Genomic DNA, 23,152 nt, shown 5'->3' with positions numbered 1-23,152 from the left:
GGCCAAGCTTGCAGACATTACTGCCCGCGTGACTGTAGCTGAAGACCGGGCTAATGAGGCCGTCGAGGCCAGGGATGCCCTGACTTCTTCGTTTAACCAGCTTGAGGCTGACCGTGAGTGGATGTGGAGTCACGGTATTGCACATGTAAGTATCCCGTGCCTTTGTATTTACTCGGATTAGCATGTGAATCTTATCGTTCGTTTGTTGCAGATTGTTCAAGCTATCAAGGATGCGCCTGAGACCGCAACTGGCATAGACTTGATCAAGCAGCGTGCTCGTGATGCTGGGTTTAAAGCTGGTTATAGCCGCTGTATTGGTCATATAAACGTCATGTCTAAAGGCGGCTATACTGAAGAACGGTCCGGGTTTCGTGACGTGGACATCGAAGCGCTTCTTGAGGCGGCCGTTGCATCCTTTTATGACACGTCTCTCTTGTGTGGAGAAGCTTGATGAATGCTTGGAGGCCGCGGATTATGTAGACCGGATGCGGATGCTATACGCTGTCGCGGAAGAGGAAAATACTGCTGGCGGCGGCCAAGATGGCGCGGGTACCAGTGGTACAAAATAGGACGTAGGTTGGCCTGCGTGCCCTTTTTTCCTCTTTGTATATTTTGGAACTTTATTTAAATCCATTATGCATCGTGTGGGTGCCTAAATTTTTTGAATATAAAGTTTGTTGCTCAATTTGTACAAGTGTTTTTACTTCTTGCATGTTTTGAACGTGTGTATGCGGGACTCTACCCATTGTGAATGGGGTTGAGTACACTCTATACCATTGCCGTATGAGTATGCGTCAATTCCATTGCTTGCCTTGTTAGGTTTTAGGAATTGTGTAAGTTTCGTAAAAACTTGTGTTCGGAACTCTACCCATTGTGAATGGGGTCGAGTATACTCGATACCTTTGTCGTACGAGTATGTCAATTCCATCGTTTGCCCTGTTAGGGTTTAGGAATTGCGTAATTTTTGTAAAAACTTGTGTATTTGGCCGGATAGACACTTAATGTTTTGCCTTTGCTGGCCTATTACAAAATTTGTGTGTGGTTAGCACTTTGTGTGGGTATCGCGAATGAAGATTTTGCCAATCTGTTTTTGCGAATAACGCAAAGTGGAACACGCATTTGTAATAGTAGTAACAAACAATATTGCATTGAATTGCTCGTTTATTTATTTGCAAATGGCCTGCGGCCCGATAGGTTACATGAAAATGTAAAAACATGGCTTACATGTAGCAGCGTCTAAGCTGTTGTGCGTTCCATGTGCGTGCGATAGTTTCGCCTTCTAACGTTTGTAACTTATACGCGTCTTTGCCCAAGACCTCTTTGATGAGGTAGGGTCCTTCCCACTTGGGGGCGAGTTTTCCTGGGCGCTCAGCGTTAGATGCTTCGTTATCGCGTAGGACGCAGTCTCCCGGGTTAAATGTACAAAACCGCACGCGTGAATTGTAGTATTTTTCAAGCTTGGTTTTGTACTTGGCCTCATTGATGGCAGCGTTTTCACGCCTTTCTTCTAAGAGGTCTAAGTCAAGTCTGCGTGCTTCATCGTTGGCTATTATGTTTATGGCCAACATTCGAGGTGAAGGAAGCCCTACTTCCGCGGGGATTACCGCTTCTGAGACATAGACCAGGCTGAAGGGTGTCTCCCCGTTGCTTGTTTTTGGGCTTGTTCGGTGAGCCCATAAGATGCTTGGGAGTTCATCGACCCAGCCACGTCTGGCTGTTCCCAATCTTGCTTTGATGCCTTCGACTAGACTTTTGTTGATACTCTCAACTTGGCCATTCCCTTGCGGGTGTGCCACGGAGGAGAATATATGTTCAATATGTAGTTCCTCTAGCCATTTTTGAAACTCGTCAGCAGCAAAGTTGGTGCCGTTATCGGTAACGATGCACATTGGTAGACCGAAACGGCAGATGGTGTGTTCCCAAATGAATTTCCTTGTTATCATAGCAGTGGTGGAGGCAAGTGGTTTTGCCTCTACCCATTTTGTGAAATAATCGACCGCTACTATGATAAATTTGACTGCACCTGGTGCGTCTGGGAATGATCCGACCACGTCGATTGCCCATTTCTGAAATGGCCATGCGGTGGTGATCGGGATCAAGTTGTTCTTGGGGCGCAAGGTCTTGGGGGCATGCCGTTGGCAATTAATACACTTGCGCAGTTCTTTGACGTCATCCAGGTGCATTCCGGGCCAGTAATACCCAGCATTCATGATTTTTGCCACTACCATGCGTGGTCCTGCGTGTATGCCGCACATTCCCTCGTGTATCTCTCTGATGAGGTATGTGGCATCTTGGGGGTCGACGCAGCGCAGGAGTGGGCCCAGGTATGACTTGCGGTGTAGGATACCGTCCCCCATTTGATAATGGCACGCTTTGTATTCTAACTTGCGTGCCTCAGACTTGCTTTCGGGAGTCACACCTGATTGCAGGTATTCAATGTTTGGCGTCATCCAGGATGTTGTACCGTATTGGATGACATTGACTTGGCGCAGGGGTACAGAGGGATTCTGCAGGATTTCGATGCGTATCTTCTTTGCCAAGTGTTGGAAGCTGGTGGACGCGAGTTTTGACAGTGCGTCCGCGGATTTGTTTTCACTTCTGTTGATATGACGGATGTTGAAGGAAGTGAATTTTGATTTTAGTTGCAGGGCTTGCTCGAGGTAGAGGATCATGATATCCCCTTTTGCGGTATAGTCACCGCGCAATTGACCTGCAACTAACAAGGAGTCGACGTGTGCTTCCAGATGTTGTACGCCGAGCTTAACTGCTAGACGTAGCCCTGCCAATAGAGCTTCATATTCTGCCTCGTTATTTGTGCTTTTGAAATCAAGGCGGATTGCATAGGTAAGCTCCTGGTCGTCGGGGCTGACGACTCGCGGACCTGCGCCCGCTCCTTCTTCGTTGGACGCACCATCGGTAAAAAGTGCCCATATTTCTGAAGAAGGTGGCGGTGGTGCAGGGTTTTGTTCTTGTTCGCATTCTTGGATGCGATTTGCCGGTACTTCGGCGATGAAATCTGCCAGGACCTGGCCTTTGATTGCGGGGCGCGGCCTGTAGTTTAGCGTAAGTGCGCCCAGCTCGATTGCCCATTTTGCTAACCTCCCAGAGATGTTAGGTTTGGATAGGATCGGGCCAATCCTGTAGTTGGTTAACACCGTGATGACGTGATTTGCGAAGTAGCGTCGCAACCGTCTTGAGGCGTGTACTAGTGCTAGTACCAACTTTTCCATTATTGAATATCTTGTTTCTGGGTCGTTGAGCATTTTGCTGATGTAGTAGATGGGTGTTTGAACTTCCTCTCGCTCCACTATTAGTACCGCACCCACAGCATTGTCTGTGGCGGATAGGTATAATATAAGTGGTTCGTCTTTGCGTGGTGCGGTTAGGGTTGAGAGTTGTATCAAACACTCCTTCATATCCCGGAAGGCATCTTCAGCCTCTGCGGTCCATTGGAATTGTTCTTTCTTTAGACAGTTCCGCAGGGTCTTGATGAAAGGATAAGATTTAGCTGCATGATTGGCTAAGAATCTATTTAGTGCGGCTAGCCTGCCGGCTAGCCGTTGCATCTCTTTCATTGTTGAAGGCGATGGCTTGCGGTCGATCGCTTGAACTTTTTCCGGGTTTACCTTGAATCCATATTTGGTTACGATGAACCCAAGGAATTTGTCTTCTTCCATTCCAAACGAGCATTTCCCTGAATTGAGCTTCATATTGACGCTTCGCAGAGTTTGGAATGTTCTTTCGATATCAGTGAGCATGGTATCCTCTTCCATGCTCATGACGACCAGGTCGTCCATGTAGATTTCGACACTTTTGCTGATTTGCCCGCGTAAAATGTGTCGTTCATCAGTTTTTGATAGGTTGCGCCCGCGTTGCGCAACTCAAACGACATTTTTGGATAGCAGTAATTTCCGGTAGGAGTGCGTAATGCCGTTTTGTCTTCATCCTCGATTGCCATCTGTACCTGGTGGTATCCTTTGTAACAATCGAGGAAGCACTTCCATCGAAATGGTGCGAGGTTATCGACCTTTTCGTCGATTTCCGGAAGTGCATAACAATCCTTGGGGCAGGCTTTGTTAAGGTCTTTGTAATCGACACACATGCGCCAGCCCCCGGATGGTTTTTCTACCATGACCGGGTTGGACAACCAAGTTTGGTTTTTGACCCCCGCAGGATGCCTGCGAAGAGCAGTTCTTCGACCTGCTCACGCATCACCTGGTTTTTTGCGGATCCAAGGTGGCGTTGGCCTTGGATCACTGGCTTGATACCTGGTAAGGTATTCAAGAAATTTTGCGCAATGTCGCGTGGGACCCCCGTCATGTCTGCGGGTGCCCACGCAAAAATATCTTGGTTTCTGAAGAGTAGCTGCTTCAGGTGCGCTTTGGTGTTGGGGGACAAGGTGTGGCCCAATGTTACCTTTTTCTCTGGGTACTTTGCGTTGAGGACCCATTTTTCTGATTGGTTGTTGGGGGTTAGCCTTGCTATCTTGGTCGGACGCAGTTCGTCCGATGTCATAACTTCGCGACGTGCATACATTATCGCGACCCCTGCTTCGGTTAGGAAACCAATTGCAGAATGAGGTACGGACGTAATTATGTTGAAATCATCTTGGGATTCTCTCCCAAGGAGCACGTCATATTTGGAAGTATGAGGTAAAACCATGAAGTTTACCTCTTCTGTTCGTGTGTGCCTTCCGTTGGTAAGGCGCACCGGAAACGTAATCTGGCCCAGGGGAAAGACAGTTTCCCCTGCGAACCCGGCTAACGGGTAGTCCACTGCTTGTAACCAATCTTTGTCCTCCTGATCGAACTAGTTGAAGCATTGCTCATAGATGATATCAGAAGTAGTGCCCGGGTCGATAAATAGACGCTCGGTGCAGTAACGAGCCAGTTGGCCTGTAATAACGACGGCGCGCCTGTCGCGCGGGCCGCCTCAGACTTTTGGAAAGACGACTTGCTCGTCTTTCCAGTCATTGTCCGGTCTCCTCGCCGCCTTTCGTGGCCTACCTTTACCTCCGTTGATCATGTGGGTTGAGGCCACATACATGTTCCTCTTCCCTGAGCAGGTGCCTTCGCCATGAGGGGTAATGCGCTTGGTGGGTTTTTGCCCACCTGGCAAAAGATGTTGCAGTTTCCCCTCTTTTAAGGCTCGCTCAATCTCTAGCCGTAGACTGATGCAGTTGTTTGTTGTATGGCCCGAGTCCTTGTGATACTCACAATAGAGAGTGAGATCTTGATTTTTCTTGGACTTCATTGGTTGGGCCGGTCGCAGGAACTGTGCGTCCGTAAGGAGGACTTCGCTTGGCGACACAGTGATCTTGGTCCAGTTGCGGTCCGGAGAATCTTTCTTCGACGCCCGGTTGTCCCGTTGGGCGTTATGGTTCCTTGGGTCAAACGGGTTGGTCCGTGGGAAGTATGGTTTGGAAATGCTGTCGCGATTTCCAACGTTCCGGTTGCGTTTATTGTTACGCTTGGACTCCTGGCGGGAGGTTTCGGCTTGGGGTTGTGCCTTTGCCATATGCGGTTCAAGGGACCGATACGTCTGGGCATATGTCTTGATTGCGGCCATGACATCTTCCCATTTTTTAGGCAAGCCCTCCTTGCCAGAGATGGTCATAACCATTTGCTTGTCCCTGACGGCCTTGATGAAGTGGTTCCGTGCCATTTGGTCTGTCACGTCGCCTATCTCCAGGCACCCTTTATTGTATCGGACGACGAATGCTTCTAGAGATTCGTCGTCCCTATGCCAGATATTCATGACGTCCATCGAATCACGTTCGTGACGTCGTTGCTGGCTAAAATGAGCGAGTAACTTTGCATGCAAGTCCTCGAATGAGGCCAGTGATCCCACTGGCCAAAGAATCGAACCAAGCCCTGACCAGACCTATGAGGGTCTGGGGGAAAAAATTACAACAAGTGGGTTCATTCCATTGGCCGTTGCATCCCGCACCCATGAAAACGTTCATTTGGTCGTCTGGGTCGGACGAACCGTTGTATTTCCCAACATTAAATGAGAATTTTGTTATGGTGACATGGGCGTGGGAATTCGCTGGGCGAATTTGGAGTCGGCCGCAGCTTTCGGCCTGGAGGGTTGGTTCTCAGGGCGCTTTGCAGCCCTGAGGTATGTGTTGCGGAGATGAGTGGGAGGAATATAGTGTCGCCCTCCCGGCCTGCTACTGGTAGCATGAGAATCCCCGCAATATGTATGGTCGTCCGGGTCGGTACGACCATACCCTTCGGTATATGGCTGTGGGCCCAACCGGCTCTGGATTCCGAAGCCGTGTCGGGATGCGGACCGCCGCCTGTCCTCGCTGTACGGACCCAGACGGGTATGTACTGGCCCCCTGCTGTGGGACACGTATGAGGAATCATTCTCGTTTATTGTGCGGACATCACAGTAAGATGATCTGCGGTCTTCACGTCTGCTTCTTGAGGCTGGACGTGAGGGTACCCTGCCTTCGTATTGTAAAATACGAACCGCAGGGGTGTGCGGTGCTGGGGTAGGCCCAGCTTGTACTTGCGCTTCCGCACAAGCGCGGTTGTATGTTGCGGCCAGCAGGGCTGCCTGCTGGTCATACCAGGCATGAGGGTCCATGTCTGGTGCGATCACAGATGCGTATTGTGATAGGTCATGTCCGAACGTAAGGGATGGACCCCTTTGTGTTGACGTGCCAATGTGTCCGGGGTGTGAGGTTGAGGGATTAACCCCTACCGGCCCTGGGTTTGCGGGGTTTTGGTTATCCCCAGTGTTGTTTTGGTGATCAGTCATGATCTTTTGAGAGGGAGAAGGATGGTTGAAAAAGTGCTAAGGGTAGCGGTGGGCGCCAATGATGAAACAATGGTTAACCGGGTAGGGTTAACACACTGGTCTCGTCAAGAAGGGTTAATCCCTTCCTCTCGAGGATCGCTGGCTGGATCACCGGTGGGTTGATCTCCTGCACAAGGAAACAAACCGTGACTCGTAACAAGGAGGATGAGGTGGGGGGTGCTCCTTGTTACCACTCTCCGCCATGAGAATCAGTAGTCTGCTTGGGAAGCAAAGTATGATAGTAGTAGTAGTGAGAGAGTTGTAAGAGATACCTCAAACCTGGTTTGGGGTTGGTATTTATAGCCGGGGAGTGAAGGAGGAGGTGGATGGATAGACTGATGGCATGCTGCACCTTTGCAGGTGTGTCAGACATGTCTGTTGTGGAGGTGTCGCCACGTCAGTCTGTCGCTTACGTAGACCTGACAGGCGGCTGCCATTGGTGCTACTTGCTCTGTGGTGTCAGTCCCACTTGCTGAGTGTACAGGATGTGGTGCGGGCCGCATCGCTGTTTGCGGTAACTGTAGACGTTCCGGCTTCTCACTCTTTGATCAAGAAATACGCGAGATGCGGTGCTAAGCCGCATCGTCGTCCGTGGTGACTGTTGCTGTTATCCAGCTCCCTTGTAATGATAGAAGTGTTCACTGGATGCGGTGCTAGGCCGCATCGCTGTGGACGCTTCCGTTTTCATACACCAGATGCGGTGCCATGCCGCATCACTATACCGTTCTCATATTCCAGGTAAGTCCTCCTCCACCTTTGGGTAGATTGGATTCAACCACTGTGTCGGTGCGTTTCCGCACGAACACAGGTAGGTTGTTAGCTATTGTGGGTTTTGATAAGGGTAGTGGTCACTCGCGGTCGATGCTGACGCGAGATCTGGGACCATACCCCTTCACACATCTAAAAGTTCAAATTATTCTATTTCACGCAGTGGTGGATCTAGGCCACTTGGGTTCCCAGGAATGTATGCGGTTTGAAAAAAATGGAAAAAATTAGTGAGAACCTTGTATGATTTGAAAAAAAAAATAGTGAGAATCTATCAAAAGAAACCCAGTAAAAAAAGTTTTTAGATTCGTCATTGATTTTCACGTGCCATCCATGCATGCCTGTTCGGCGACTATTGAAGAATCCGTATTGGTCTGGTCAAACAGTCAAAAATGTGAGTACTTCAGTTTTGTTTGTTTATCTAGCGCAATGTAATCTATATTATTATTTTTTTAGTTTGCACGTAATTAATCAAGTTACTCGAATCAACCTGAAATCCAATCAAAGATGGAAATTCAAATTCGAATCAATTATTACAAATTATGTAAAAAAACTAAACTTCAAATAACTGGATTCTGAGTTATATAAATAAACCAAAACCCGATATAATAATAGTCTCTGTAGAGGAAAGAAGAGTGAAAAAAAAAACCTTATTGTTATATACTTTTTTCTTAAACGGGATGTTGTGAGTGATGGAACTTTATCACTAGTGGAGCGCCCCTACCCACTAATGTTGTCATACATCTTCTAAATTTTAACCAATTTACATTATGGTCACTAAACTTTCCTTTAATCTACCTTTTTTACTTCTTTTTTCTTTTATTTTTTCTTTTTCAGTCTAAACGTTTAGACGTGTTTCCAAAATTTTACGACTTGCTTAATTAATCGCCGTTTTGACATAAACTTGCTTATTTGTTTTTGTCTTTTCGATGTTAATTTTTTACACGGCGAATACTAATGTACACGTGGTCTAACCAAGCCCCACCCTCGGTGCAACACGCACAATTATTTTGATTGTATGGTTTCCTTCATCAGACGTTCAACCATATATTTATGCGTAAGTGTACATATTTAATGGCATGGGTGGGTCAAATGATTGAATTAATGACCCATTTGCAACCTTTTTTAGCTTTCATTCTACGAGTATACAGTAACAAACAAAAACGATATCGATATAACAATCAAATTACCGTCGCGTCGTGCAGGAGAATGCGGAAAAAATGTTGCCCACTGCGAAGCGCGGGCTTACTACAACCTTAGTTTTTATTAAAAGAAAAGGTTTTCTCACCAAAAGAGTTTTGTGTCGAGTATTTGACCAATTTGTAATGTCCATTTTACGAGTACACAATGTGAGATTAAATATATTATTACTATAATATTTAGTCTTGTAGCCATTATAATCATTTATATTATATAGATCAAAATATATTAATAATCTATTAATAATTAGTTGATAATTGTTGATGGACCATATTACCCTTATTACCTAATTGGGTTTCCTCTTGGGTGAATATATAAGGAGATTATTAGAGAGTTTAAGGGTTACACAATTTAGTGAATCATCCAACCCTCATAACATCACAATCGGCTCTCTCTCCCAACCGAAACCTCCATTGTTTCAGTTCATCACCATCATAACTTTACACCCTAAAGAGGAACCAGATCATCCTGACAAGTATGTCGAACTCAATGGCTGCATCTATGACTGGATTCTCTGCTGGCCTGTCTGCTGTAACAGGTATGTAATTCATGTTTTCCATTATGTTTAAACAGAACTGATCCAACATGTTGTATCAGAGCATATGTTGATAAATCAGTTCTGTTTTCGTATCCATTATTCTGGGATCAAAATCTGAAAAACAGAATTTTGAAAGTTTATAAAAATCATGGCTGTTTTCGGTTTTTCATTGTGCCGAAATCGCTGTTTTTGAAGTAAAGGGTGATTAATCATGTAACCCGAAACTAATATGGGTAAATTTTATGTCCGAGACCCGTTTGAATCATTAAAATTAAGGTTTCGGGTCCCAGAATTATATTTTAATTTTTTAGGGTTCATCATATTGTTCTAAGAAAACTCGAAAATTCATTAAGTTTTGGAATATAATCCGGATTAGTGGGTGTTTTACTGTTTTTGATCTGAATTTTATCTATTAAAATTTTCGGAAACTGTTAATAGATAATCAGTTATAATTTTCGAAATCTTTGATAAGTTTAGATCAGCAACAAAACAGGAAACATTATCCCACAATCCCTAAAAGTTCGAGTTTTCAGTTATTATCACAATGACAGCTATTAACAGTGGGCTCGAGACCATCAGATTCCGACTCGAGACCATCAGTCTCGACTCGAGACCATAAGGTCTGGACTCGAAATCATCAGGTTCTCAAAACTTTGTAACTCGAGACAACAGTCTCGACTCGAGACCACTAAGATCTCGACAAAGGGCCTAAAATCTTTACAACTCGAGACCATCAGATCTCGACTCGAGACAAAGGTTCTGACTCGAGACCATAAGGTCACAACTCGAGACAAAGGTTGCGACTCGAGACCATAAGGTCACAACTCGAGACCATAAGGTTGCGACTCGAGACCAAGGTTGCGACTCGAGACCTCATAACTGACTCGAGATCTCATAACGCAGTCGAGACCTAACTCGAGACCTGACTCGCGACCCCGTTACCTTAGGTTGTTTTATGTGAACTAAATTTCAGCTCGGGGCTCCGCCCCGAACCCCGTGCTAACAGGTGGTTTACTATTAAAGACTTGGTTTTGTTAATACTTAATTAACTAATCAGAATCAGATAATTTTTACAAAACCAAAATAGCTGTTTTGGTCAAAAATCACACAAGGATAATGTAACCAAACTTTATGTAATTGGGGTATGATGCTTGGTTAATTATAAAAGTAAAGGATCACTTTCGTGATAGAGATGCAAAGACACAATGATTTATACGAGGAAAAAGCCCTTGATCAATATATGATCTCCGGCATAAAAAACCTCGGGTGATGGCAACTACCGATCACCAAACTTCAATATAAGAACAAAATGGTTACAACTTTGGATGATAATGAGCTGAGTACAAGGATCACTATTGCTTTTGGTGTCTAAGTGTGTGAGAGTTGCGTTGTATGTCGTGTGTTCTCTTCCAAATGATGGAGAGTGGTATTTATACAAGTGTAGGTGACCTATTTTAGGTAAAAGGACTAATTATCAGCTCATTACCCCTTTAGAAATAAAAGACAATCTAGCCTAAATTGCCGCCCATAAATTAAGCCATGTTTCCATATCCTGTGCAACGTCTATCTTCGATTAAGCTCTTGCCATAATTGTGAAGACGCGTCCATTGATCATGATGCTTAGAGCGTATCCTGCTAGATATTCCTGCAAAAATAACATTGCATTAAGCGAAGATGATCGTTATTATGAGGATCCTATAATGTCCCATGATCCTGATCCTGAAGTCCGGCTGAGGATCACTGTCTGCCAAAGAAACAAGGATCACTGGTTAGGATCACGTGTAAGGATCACCTATAATAAAAATCCAGCCCTAACAATTGCCCCCAAAATATAAGGAGTTGATTGTAAATTAACGAGTTGTATTTTGTTTTGATCTTATCTCCAACGGGCAACTCCGAATAACTAGCCGTTAATATCGAACTAGCCGTTGCGATCATTACGTCATAGATGTGACAATCCCTGCAGATCATGATTATAAATAGGAGATAGGGTGAGGATCAGTTTGTATTTAAATTCAGGATATCTTCCCTTTATAATCGCTACCGAAGACTGATCAGGTATCCTCTTCTTCTCTCTTTCCTTTCTTCCTTCTCTTTGCTCTGTTTTTTCTGCTTTTATTCTGTTTCTGTTCCGTCACAAGCATGTTGCTCCGGAATTCTCCACACAAGGATTCCAAGAAGAGTAGTCCCCTAAAAAGCCAAGGGATCATCAAGGATTCTCCTACGGAGAGGTGTTGCTTTACTGACGCTCACGTAGACAGAATTCGTCATTGCTTTCCGGCGAACGCAGTTTTCAAATCCTTCACACCTACCGCTTTGAGCGACTTTGTTTCAGACGTCTGGGTGGCTTTTCCTGCTACTCCGTTTACCATAGGGTACTCGTATCCTTTTCCAACCTTCACCCAATCTTTCTTTTCCTTAACCGGCATCTCCTATATCCAAGCCATGCCGATGATCTGGAGGGTCCTGTATACCTTCGAGAGGATCATCGAGCAGAAAGGAATTGATTTGGGGATGGCAGAGTTGGCTGCACTTTATGATCTTACCACGTTTGGTTCTTGCCGATATCTGCTAAAACGGAAAGCTGGGGAGGATCACCCTGTCTTCAAGGTTACTAAGAATGACACAAACTGGAAGCGTCGTTTTTTCTTTGTTAGAAGGGATTCCATCCCAGATGGGAAGGATCTGCGCAAGGAATGGGCCACTCATGGTAGGGTAGAGGATCCTGGAAGGATCACTGTCAGACTTGTCTCATACGATGAGGATCACTAACGTCTTTTTTATTTTTTGTGCAGCTATATCCATTGCTTATCTTAAGTTAACCCCTGCTGCAAGAGAAAGAGTCTTAGCTTTTAAAAAGCTCAATCCTGAGGTCAGAAGTTTCCAAGTCACCGTCCAAGATTCACAGGAAGTATCCTCCGCATCTGCCACTATGTCAAGTAAGTATCCTTGTAAAAAGTAAGTTATATGCTAGATTGTTTAATTAGTAAGGGAACTTATCTTGTTTTGATTGTGTAGGTGTTGGGAAGTCTGCCAAATCTGCCAAGTCTGCCTCCAAGTTTGGGATAGATGATCTCACCAACGTCAAGTCTCCGAGGAGAAAGACTTCTGCTGCCAGTCCCTCCGCTTCAGCCCCTAAAGCATCCATTAGGGGTAAGGGAAAGAAGAGGAAGACTTCCGAGGATCTCCAAGGATTTCCCCTGATCCGCCAACAGTTCCTTGACTTTGTCAATGAGGTAGGGATCATTGCCCCTGTGGGTTATCCTTCTCTAATATCTTGCTTGTATATTCTGCCTGTATATCCTGCTTGTATATCCTGCTTTTTTGAGGATCACCTGATTCTGAACTTACCTTTTTTCTCTTTTGTAGAAACTTGCTGAGATTGAGACCTACCTTGGCCACGTCGAGGATCAGGAGAGCCAAATCGCCGACCTCCAACAAATGGGCGTGTTAAAGGATCTCAAGATAGCCGATCTTGAGAAGGAGCTCCGGGCTACCAAGGATGAGGCTGCTCAAAGGCTACTTGACATGGATGGCGAGAAGCAGGAGATCATCCAGGATGCCAAGGTCTCTGCCGCGACTGCTATGTACAAGATACAACTACAAATGGCTGCGGAGGCTCAGGATCCTGCCTTTGACAAGAGCTCATGGGACGTGGAAGGTTGGAAGGCAAGATTGGCGGAGCTGGAGGATGAGGATGAGGAGATCCCTATGCTGGAAGGTGGTGATGCTGAGAAGGATCAGGGTGGAGAAGCTGGTGGTGATGGAGCAGCAAAGGTGTGAGCTGCTGGATTGGGCGATGATGGATATTTCGAGACTAGGCCGGAGCCCAATTTTTTAGGATTGGTAGTGGTTTTTTGTGGTTGTTGATGGTTTGTGAACAATTGGTCTGTAATAATTGAACAATAGTTTTTAGGGTAAAGGATCTTGGATCCTTCGAACAATAGGTAGGATTACAAAAGGTGGAGGGATCCTCTGTTTGGGGGATGAAGCCTTTGTGATCCTGCCGCTTTTACTTTCCTGCACCTGCTAAGACCGCATAGACAATGGACACCCTTTGCCAACCCATGTGGACGGGCCACGTTTTGCTGGTAGAAACGTGGGTTGGCAATTTTGACAACTTTCTTGAAAGGGTTAATGATCCTTTTGTTTAATAATATAACCTTAATCTTTCTGGCTTATCCTGTGTTGTTATCCTTTGTTTATCTTTTTAGTTTCCAATAACAATAATTAAGCAAACCATGTTCGAGAAATATAGGATATGATCCTGGATCAAATATCCTATAATCGAAAATTTTCAAGGTAGTTTATTTTAAGGATCATAGGTTCAGTTGTCGAGGTCTAAAGGTTTTTCAAATGAATAATGAAAAAATAGTTAAAGATCATACCTGAGGATCCAAGTTAGGATCCTAACCTTTAATCGGGATAACCACAAGTAAAACTTTAATGGATGATAAGGATTAAGGATCCTTATTTGTTTAACTTCGAGAACCTGAAAGATGGAACATATCTTGGGACTAAGCCAATGTAAGAGATAAATTAGTAGCTGGGGACATGCCCAAAGGATAACTGAGAATGATCCTGGAGGATCACTGGGGACAAGCCCATAGGATAACTGGGGACAAGCCCAAAGGATAACTGGGGACAAGCCCAAAGGATCGTATGTAAACTGGAGTATGGCCCTTTCTGGCGACTATCCAAACTTAGTGACATGAAAATGTCAAAACCTTAGCTAACGTGAAAACGTTAGAAACCTTAGGAACGGATGTATGGTACGTCTACCATTATACGTAGGATCCTAAATATAGCCAGTACGATGAGGTTGTCAGCCCCGGAAGTGGGTACTGGTCCCAAAGACGTGAACTATATCAGGATCATCGTGCGCTGCTGGCGGAAACTGGGGATCATCCCAAGGATAACTGGGGTTGGACCCAAGGATCTGTGGTGCTTTTGAAGATCTTTGACGATATGCTGAAGATACCTGAACTATCATAACTCAAATGTTTCGTGAGTAGAGGATGAAGGATACATGATCCTTATCCTTAGGTAAAAAGTAAGAAAATACAATAGTTTCTAGGATAAGCATATTACCAGAGTAAGGATCACTGATATCACCGGGATCCTTTAAGGATACTTCAATGTAAGGATCATGTGCATGGAGGATCATGTTCACATGAAATATTTCTTTAAGTGAACAGCATTCCAGGCTCTTGGCAACAAGTTTCCTTCCATGGTTAGCAACCTGTATGCCCCCTTTCCTGCTTCAGCTTCAATCAAGTAGGGACCTTCCCATTTTGGTGCTAACTTCCCGTCAGCAGGATTGATAGTATTTTGAAATGCTTTTCTCAACACCATATCTCCGACTTGGAATTTCCTTAATCTGACATTTTTGTTGTAGGCACCAGCCATTCTTTGTTGGTAGCTTGCCATCCTTATCCTAGCTAGATCCCTGATTTCTTCAATGGTGTCCAAATCCTGAGCTAGACTTGTAGCATTTTCTTCAGGATCACGAGTACTTGTTCTAGCAGTTGGGATCACCATTTCTGTTGGGATCACTGCTTCTGCCCCAAATACTAAAGAGAAAGGTGTTTGACCAGTGGAATTCTTGGGAGTTGTTCTATCAGCCCATAGCACATAAGGTAACTCCTCTGCCCATTTCCCCTTCTTGGATCCTAGCTTCTTCTTCAGATTGTTGATGATGATCTTGTTGGATGATTCTGCTTGACCATTGGCTTGTGGATGAACTGGTGTTGATGTTATCATCTTGATTCCCCAACTGTCACAAAAGTTAGTGGTTCTGCTTCCAATGAATTGGGAGCCATTATCACATACAATTTCAGAGGGAATGCCAAATCTAGTTATAATATTTCTTTTGATGAAGGATATGACTTCCTTTTCTCTGACTTGGGCGAAGGCTTCAGCTTCTATCCACTTAGAAAAATAGTCAGTCATGGCAAGCATAAATACTTTTCCCCCAGGTGCTTTAGGAAGCTTGCCCACTATATCCATTCCCCATCTCATGAATGGCCAAGAGGATGGTATAGGGTGTAGCAGTTCAGGTGGTTGATGAAGGATATTGCTGTGTCTTTGACAAGGATCACATTTCCTAGCATATTCTACAGCATCCCTTTTCATGGTTGGCCAGTAGTATCCTGTTCTAAGGATCCTTGAGAATAATGCCCTGCCCCCAGTGTGGTTTCCACAATCTCCTTCATGGAAGTCTCTCAACACTTCTTCAATTTCAGGATCCTCAATACATCTTAAGTATGGTCCTGCAAGGGATCGTTTATATAGCACATTATTTAAGATTGTAAACTGAGATACCTTGATCCGGAAAGCTCTAGGATTTTCTCCCATTGGAATCTCTCCGTTTTGCAAGTATTTCATGATTGGTGAGACCCATGATCCTGAATAAGATTGAGCTTCTTCACTAGGGATTATTGCAGTATCCTATTCTATTTCCATGGCCACTTGATTTTCAATAGCAGGAGCTAGGATATGGATGATAGGGATACTTATGTCTTCTGGAATTTTTAAGGATGATCCTAAGTTGGCCAATGCATCAGCTTCCGTGTTATCCTCCCTCGGTACCTGTGTTAAGCTGAAAGAAACAAAAGAGAGTGCCAATTTTTTTACTATCTCTAAATATTTGGTTAGTTTTTCACCTTTAACAGCATAGGATCCGTTAAAGTGATTGGTGATCAATAATGAGTCTACATATACTTTAAGATATTTTACCCCCATATCCTTAGCAATTTGCAAGCCAGCAATCAAGGCTTCATACTCAGCCTCATTGTTAGTTGCTTGGAACTCACAGGCTATGGAGTGGGGTATTATGTCCCCCTGTGGCGATTTTAGTAGGATCCCGAGCCCTGTGCCCTTGACATTTGAGGATCCGTCAGTGTGTAATATCCAAGGATCCTTGGTTTCATCCAGCTGCTGGACCTCCAATTCTGCTTCTTTTTGTAGATCACTACTGAAATCAGCCACAAAGTCGGCTAAGGCTTGTGATTTAATGGCTGTTCTTGGTTCATATCTTATATCATGGGCACTAAGCTTCACTGCCCACTTAGCCATTCTCCCTGACCTCTCCGGTTTCCTGAGGACATTCTTAATTGGAAAATTAGTTTTAACAACAATAGTATGGGTTTCAAAATAATGCCTTAACTTAGTGGATGCCATGATTAATGCAAGAATAAGTTTTTCGAGGTGTGAGTACCTGGATTCGGCATCAAGTAGACTTTTACTTACATAGTAGATAGGATATTGTGTACCTTCGTGATCCTTGACAAGGACAGCACTTACAGCGGTTGAGGATACCGCCAGGTATAAGGATAACACATCTCCTTTTTCCGGTTTTGCTAATGCTGGTGCTGAGGACATATATTCTTTAAGGGCTTGTAAAGCGTTCTCATGCTTCTCAGTCCATTCAAACTTCTTATTCTTCCTTAGGATATCGTAGAATTCTTTGCATTTTTCTGAGGATTTCGATATGAACCTGTTCAAAGCTGCTATCCTGCCTGTCAGTCTTTGAACATCCTTGGCATTGGCAGGAGATTTGATATTTACTAATGCTTTGATTTGTTCCGGGCTTGCTTCAATGCCCCTCTGAGTTACCATGTATCCTAGGAACTTTCCTGCCTTAACACCAAAATGGCATTTTGAAGGATTAAGTTTCATGTTGTAATTATCAAGGATATCGAATGCTTCTTCCAAGTCCCTTAGGTGATCCTCAGCTTTCTTTGACTTGACCACCATATCATCTATGTACACCTCCATAGTTTTTCCAATTTGACCTTTGAACATCATATTTACCAGCCTTTGATATGTTGCACCTGCATTTCTTAGTCCAAAAGGCATGGCAATATAACAATATAAACCGGTTGGGGTCATAAAGGCTGTATCCTCTTGGTCAGATGGTTCCATCTGAATTTGTTGGAATCCAGATGATGCATCCATAAAGGTCAACAGTTCATGCCCCGCCGTTGCATCCACCATGGAGTCAATGTGGGGTAAAGGGAAAGGATCCTTGGGACATGCCTTATTCAAATCAGTGAAATCGACACATACCCTCTGTTTTGGTCAAAAATCACACAAGGATAATGTAACCAAACTTTATGAAAACGGGGTATGATGCTTGGTTTGTAGAAAAAGTAAAGGATCACTTCAATGTGAAATATGCAAAGACACAATGATTTATACGAGGAAAAAGCCCTTGATCAATGTATGATCTCCGGCATAAAAAACCTCGGGTGATGGCAACTACCGATCACCAACTTCAATATAACAAAAATATGATTACAACTTTGGATGATAATGAGCTGAGTACAAGGATCACTGAGTGTCTAAGTGTTTGAGAGTTGTGTCGTATGTCGTGTGTGTTCTTCCGAATGAAGAAGAGTGGTACTTATACATGTGTAGGTGACCTATTTTAGGTAAAATGACTAAATATCAGCTCATTACCCCTTTAGAAATAAAGATAATCTAGCCTAAATTGCTGCTCTTAGATCAAGCCAAGTTTCCATATCCGGTACAACGTCCGTCTTCAATTTAGCTCTTGCCATAATTGTGAAAACGCGTTCCTTGATCATGATGTCTAGAGCATATCCTGCTAGATGTTCCTGCAAAACAATATTGTAGTAAGCGAAGGTGACCGTTAGTATAAGGATCACCATAACGTCCCATGATCCTGATCTTGAAGTCCGGCTGAGGATCACTGCCTGCCAAAGAAACAAGGATCACTGGTTAGGATCACGTATAAGGATCACTTATAGTAAAAATCCAGCCCTAACAATTGCCCCCAAAATATAAGGAGTTAATTGTAAATAGACGAGTTATATTTTGTTATGATCTTATCTCTAACGGGCGACTCCAAGAAACTAGCCGTTATGCTCGGACTAGCCGTTATGATCATTACGTCACAGATGTGATAATCCCTGCAAATCATCATTATAAATAGGAGATAGGGTCAGGATCAGTTTGTGTTTAAATTCAAGATACACTCTCCTTATATTCTGCACCGAAGGTTGTCCAGGTATCCTCTTCTTCTCTCTTTCCCTTCTTTCTTTTCTTTACTCTGTTTTTTCTACTCCTTCTCTGTTTCTATTCCGTCACAAAACATGTTGCTCCGGAATTCTCCACACAAGGATTCCAAGAAGGGTAGTCCCTTAAAAAGTCAGGGGATTATCAAGGATTCTCCTACGGAGAGGTGTTGCTTTAGTGATGCTCACGTAGACAAGATTCGTCATTGCTTTCCGGCGAATGTTGTTTTTAAATCCTTTGATCCTACTGCTTTGAGCGACTTTGTCTCAGATGTCTGGGTGGCTTTTCCTGCTACTCCGTTTGCTATAGGTTACTCATATCCTTTTCCAGACTTTACCCAGTCTTTCTTTTCCTTAACCGGCATCTCTTACATCCAAGCTATGCCGATGATCTGGAGGGTTCTTTATACCTTCGAGAGGATCATTGAGCAAGAAGGAATTGATCTGGGGATGGCGGAGCTAGCTGAGCTCTATGATCTTACTACGTTTGGATCACATCGGTATCTGCTGAAACGGAAAGCTGGGGAGCTTCACCCTATCTTCAAAGTTACCAAGAATGATACAAACTGGAAACGTCGGTTTTTCTTTGTTAAGAGGGATTCCATCCCGGATGGGAAGGATCTGCCCAAGGAATGGGCCACTCATGGTAGGGTAGAGGATCCTCGAAGGATCACTATCAGTCCTGTTCTCATATGATGAGGATCACTGATATCTTTTTTTTCTTTTGTCTTTTTTATGCAGCTATCTCCGTTGCTCACTTAAAGTTGACCCCTGCTGCCAGAGAAAGAGTGTTAGCTTTTAAAAAGCTTGATCCTGAAGTCAGAAGCTTCCAAGTCACCATCCAAGATTCTCAAGAAGTATCCTCTGCATCTGCCACTATGTCAAGTAAGTATCCTTACAGAAAATAAATTATATGTAGGATTGTTTGATTAATAAAGCAACTTATCTTGTTTTTTTTTTTTTGATTGTGTAGGTGCTGGAAAATCTGCCAGGTCCGTTAAATCAGCCTCCAAATTTGGGATCAGTGATCTTGCCAATGTCACGTCTTCAAAGAAGAAGGCTCCTGCTGCCAGTCCTTCAGTCTCAGCTCCTAAGGCGTCTATCCGGGGCAAGGGGAAGAAGAGGAAGACTACTGAAGATCTACAAGGATTTCCCCTCCTCCGTCAGCAATTCCTTGACTACGTGAATGAGGTAAGGATCACTGCCCCTGTAGGTTATCCGCCTATCATATTCTGTTTGTGTATCCTGCTTTTCTTGAGGATCACCTGAGTCTGAGCTTGTCTTTATTCTCTTGTTTGCAGAAACTTGCTGAGATTGAAACTTATCTTGGCAATGTTGAGGACCAGGAGAGCCAGATTGCTGACCTTCAACAAATGGGCGTGCTTAAGGATCTCAAGATAGGAGATCTTGAGAAGGAACTCCGGGTCATGAAGGCTGTGGCTGCTCAGAGGTTGATTGATATGGATAACGAGAAGCAGGAGATCACCCAAGATGCTAAGGTCTCCGCGGCAATTGCTATGTATAAGATTCAACTTCAGATGGCCGAGGAGGCTCAGGATCCTACCTTTGACAAAGGCTCGTGGGATGTTGAAGGTTGGAAGGCAAGGCTGGCAGACCTGGAGGACGAGGATGAGGCTGAGGAGATCTCCATGCTGGAAGGTGGTGATGCTGAGAAGGATCAAGGTGGAGATGCTGGTGGTGATGAAGCAGCGAAGGTGTAGGCTGCATGATTGGGCGATGATGGATATTGTTGACTAGGCCGGAGCCCAATTTTTTAGGTTTGTTAGTGGTTGTGGTCGTGGTATTTGGAACAATTTGTGGTCTGTAACTTAAACAATAGTTTCTTAGGGTTAAGGATCCTGGATCCTTTTAGACAATAGGCAGGATTACAAAAGGTGGAGGGATCCTCTGTTTGGGGGATGAAGCCTTTGTGATCCTGCCGCTTTTACTTTCCTGCAAAATGCTAAGACCGCATAGACAATGGACACCCTTTGCCAACCCATGTGGACGGGCCACGTTTTGCTGGTAGAAATGTGGGTTGGCAATTTTGGCAATCTTTTGAAAGGGTTAATGATCCTTTTGTTTAATAATATAACTTAACTTTTTTGGCTTATCTTGTGTTGTTATCCTTCAATAATCCTCTTACTTCTCAATAACAAGAGTTGAAAAAGTGTTTAGTAAACTTAGGATATGATCCTAGATCAAATATCCTGATATTTGAAATTATTCAAAGTATTTTAGTTCAAGGATCATAGGTTTGGTTGTCAAAGTATAAGGGTTGGTTAGGATAATGAATAATGAAATTAAAAATAGTTAAGGATCATACCTGAGGATCCAAGTTAGGATCCTAACCTTTAATCGGAACAACCATAGGTAAGACTTTAATGGATAATAAGGATTAAGGATCCTTAATTGTTTAACTTCGAAAACCTGAGAAAATGGAACATAACTTGGGACTAAGCCAATATAAAAGATAAGTTAGTAACTGGGGACAAGCCCAAAGGATAACTGAGAATGATCCCAGAGGATCACTGGGGACAAGCCCAAAGGATAACTGGGGATGATCCCGGAGGATCACTGGGGACAAGCCCATAGGATAACTGGGGATGATCCCGGAGGATCACTGGGGACAAGCCCATAGGATAACTGGGGACAAGCCCAAAGGATCGTATGTAAACTGGAGTATGGCCCTTTCTGGCAACTATCCAAACTTAGTGACATGAAAATGTCAAAACCTTAGCTAACGTGAAAACGTTAGAAACCTTAGGAACGGATGTATGGTGCGTCCACCATTATACGTAGGATCCCAAATATAGCCAGTACGATGAGGTTGTCAGCCCCGAAAGTGGGTACTGGTCCCAAAGACGTGAACTATACCAGGATCATCGTGCGCTGCTGGCGGAAACTGGGGATAATCCCAAGGATAACTGGGGTTGTACCCACGGATCTTTGGTGCTTTTGGAGATCTTTGATGATTTGCTGAAGATACCTGAACTATCATAACTCAAATGGTTTGTAAGTAGAGGATGAAGGATACATGATCCTTATCCTTAGGTAAAAAGTGAGAAAATGCAATAGTTTTAGGATAAGCATATTACCAGAGTTAGGATCACTGATATCTCCGGGATCCTTCAAGGATACTTCAATGTAAGGATCACATGCATGAAGGATCATGTTCACATGAAATATTTCTTTAAGTGAATAGCATTCCAGGCTCTTGGTAACAAGTTTCCTTCCATGGTTAGCAACCTGTATGCCCCCTTTCCTGCTTCAGCTTCAATCAAGTAGGGGCCTTCCCATTTTGGTGCTAGCTTCCCATCAGCAGGATTGATAGTATTTTGAAATGCTTTTCTCAACACCATGTCTCCGACTTGGAACTTCCTTATTCTGACATTTTTGTTGTAGGCACCAGCCATTCTTTGTTGGTAGCTTGCCATCCTTATCCTAGCTAGATCCCTGTTTTCCTCAATAGTATCCAAATCCTGAGCTAGGATTGTAGCATTTTCTTCAGGATCACGAGCACTTGTTCTAGCAGTTGGGATCACCATCTCTGTTGGGATCTCTGCTTCTGCCCCAAATACTAAAGAGAAGGGTGTCTGACCGGTGGCATTTTTGGGAGTTGTCCTATCAGCCCATAGCACATAAGGTAACTCTTCTGCCCATTTCCCTTTCTTGGATCCTAGCTTCTTCTTCAGATTGTTGATGATGATCTTGTTGGATGATTCTGCTTGACCATTGGCTTGTGGGTGAACTGGTGTTGATGTGATCATCTTGATTCCCCAACTGTCACAAAAGTTAGTGGTTCTGCTTCCAATGAATTGGGAGCCATTATCACATACAATTTCAGAGGGAATGCCAAATCTAGTTATAATGTTTCTTTTAATGAAGGATATGACTTCCTTTTCTCTGACTTGAGCGAAGGCTTCAGCTTCTATCCATTTGGAAAAATAGTCAGTCATGGCAAGCATAAATACTTTTCCACCAGGTGCTTTAGGGAGCTTGCCAACTATATCCATTCCCCATCTCATGAATGGCCAAGAGGATGGTATGGGGTGTAGTAATTCAGCTGGTTGGTGAAGGATATTGCTATGTCTTTGGCAAGGATCACATTTCTTAGCATACTCTACAGCATCCCTTTTCATGGTTGGCCAGTAGTATCCTGTTCTGAGGATCCTTGAGAATAATGCCCTGCCCCCAGTGTGGTTTCCACAATCTCCTTCATGGAAGTCTCTCAACACTTCTTCAATTTCAGGATCCTCAATACATCTTAAATATGGTCCTGCAAGGGATCGTTTATACAGCATGTTATTTAAGATTGTAAATTGAGATACCTTGATCCTGAAAGCTCTAGGATTTTCTCCCATTGGGATCTCTCCATTTTGCAAGTATCTCATGATTGGTGAGATCCATGATCCTGAATAAGATTGGGCTTCTTTACTAGGGATCATTGCAGTATCCTCTTCTATTTCCATGGCCACCTGATTTTCAATAGCAGGAGCCAGGATATGGATGATAGGGATACTTATATCTTCTGGAATCTTCAAGGATGATCCTAGGTTGGCCAATGCATCAGCTTCCGTGTTATCCTCCCTTGGTACCTGTGTTAAGCTAAAAGAAACAAAAGAGAGTGCCAATCCTTTGACTATCTCTAAATATTTCGTTAGTTTCTCACCTTTAACAGCATAGGATCCGTTAAAGTGATTGGTGATCAATAATGAATCTACATATACTTCGAGATATCTTACCCCCATATCCTTAGCAATCTGTAAGCCAGCAATTAAGGCTTCGTATTCAGCCTCAT

Source organism: Helianthus annuus, chromosome 5 (genome assembly GCF_002127325.2).
Source record: "Helianthus annuus cultivar XRQ/B chromosome 5, HanXRQr2.0-SUNRISE, whole genome shotgun sequence".
NCBI classification, from domain to species: Eukaryota; Viridiplantae; Streptophyta; class Magnoliopsida; order Asterales; family Asteraceae; genus Helianthus; species Helianthus annuus.
Note: the sequence above shows the minus strand (reverse complement) of the source record.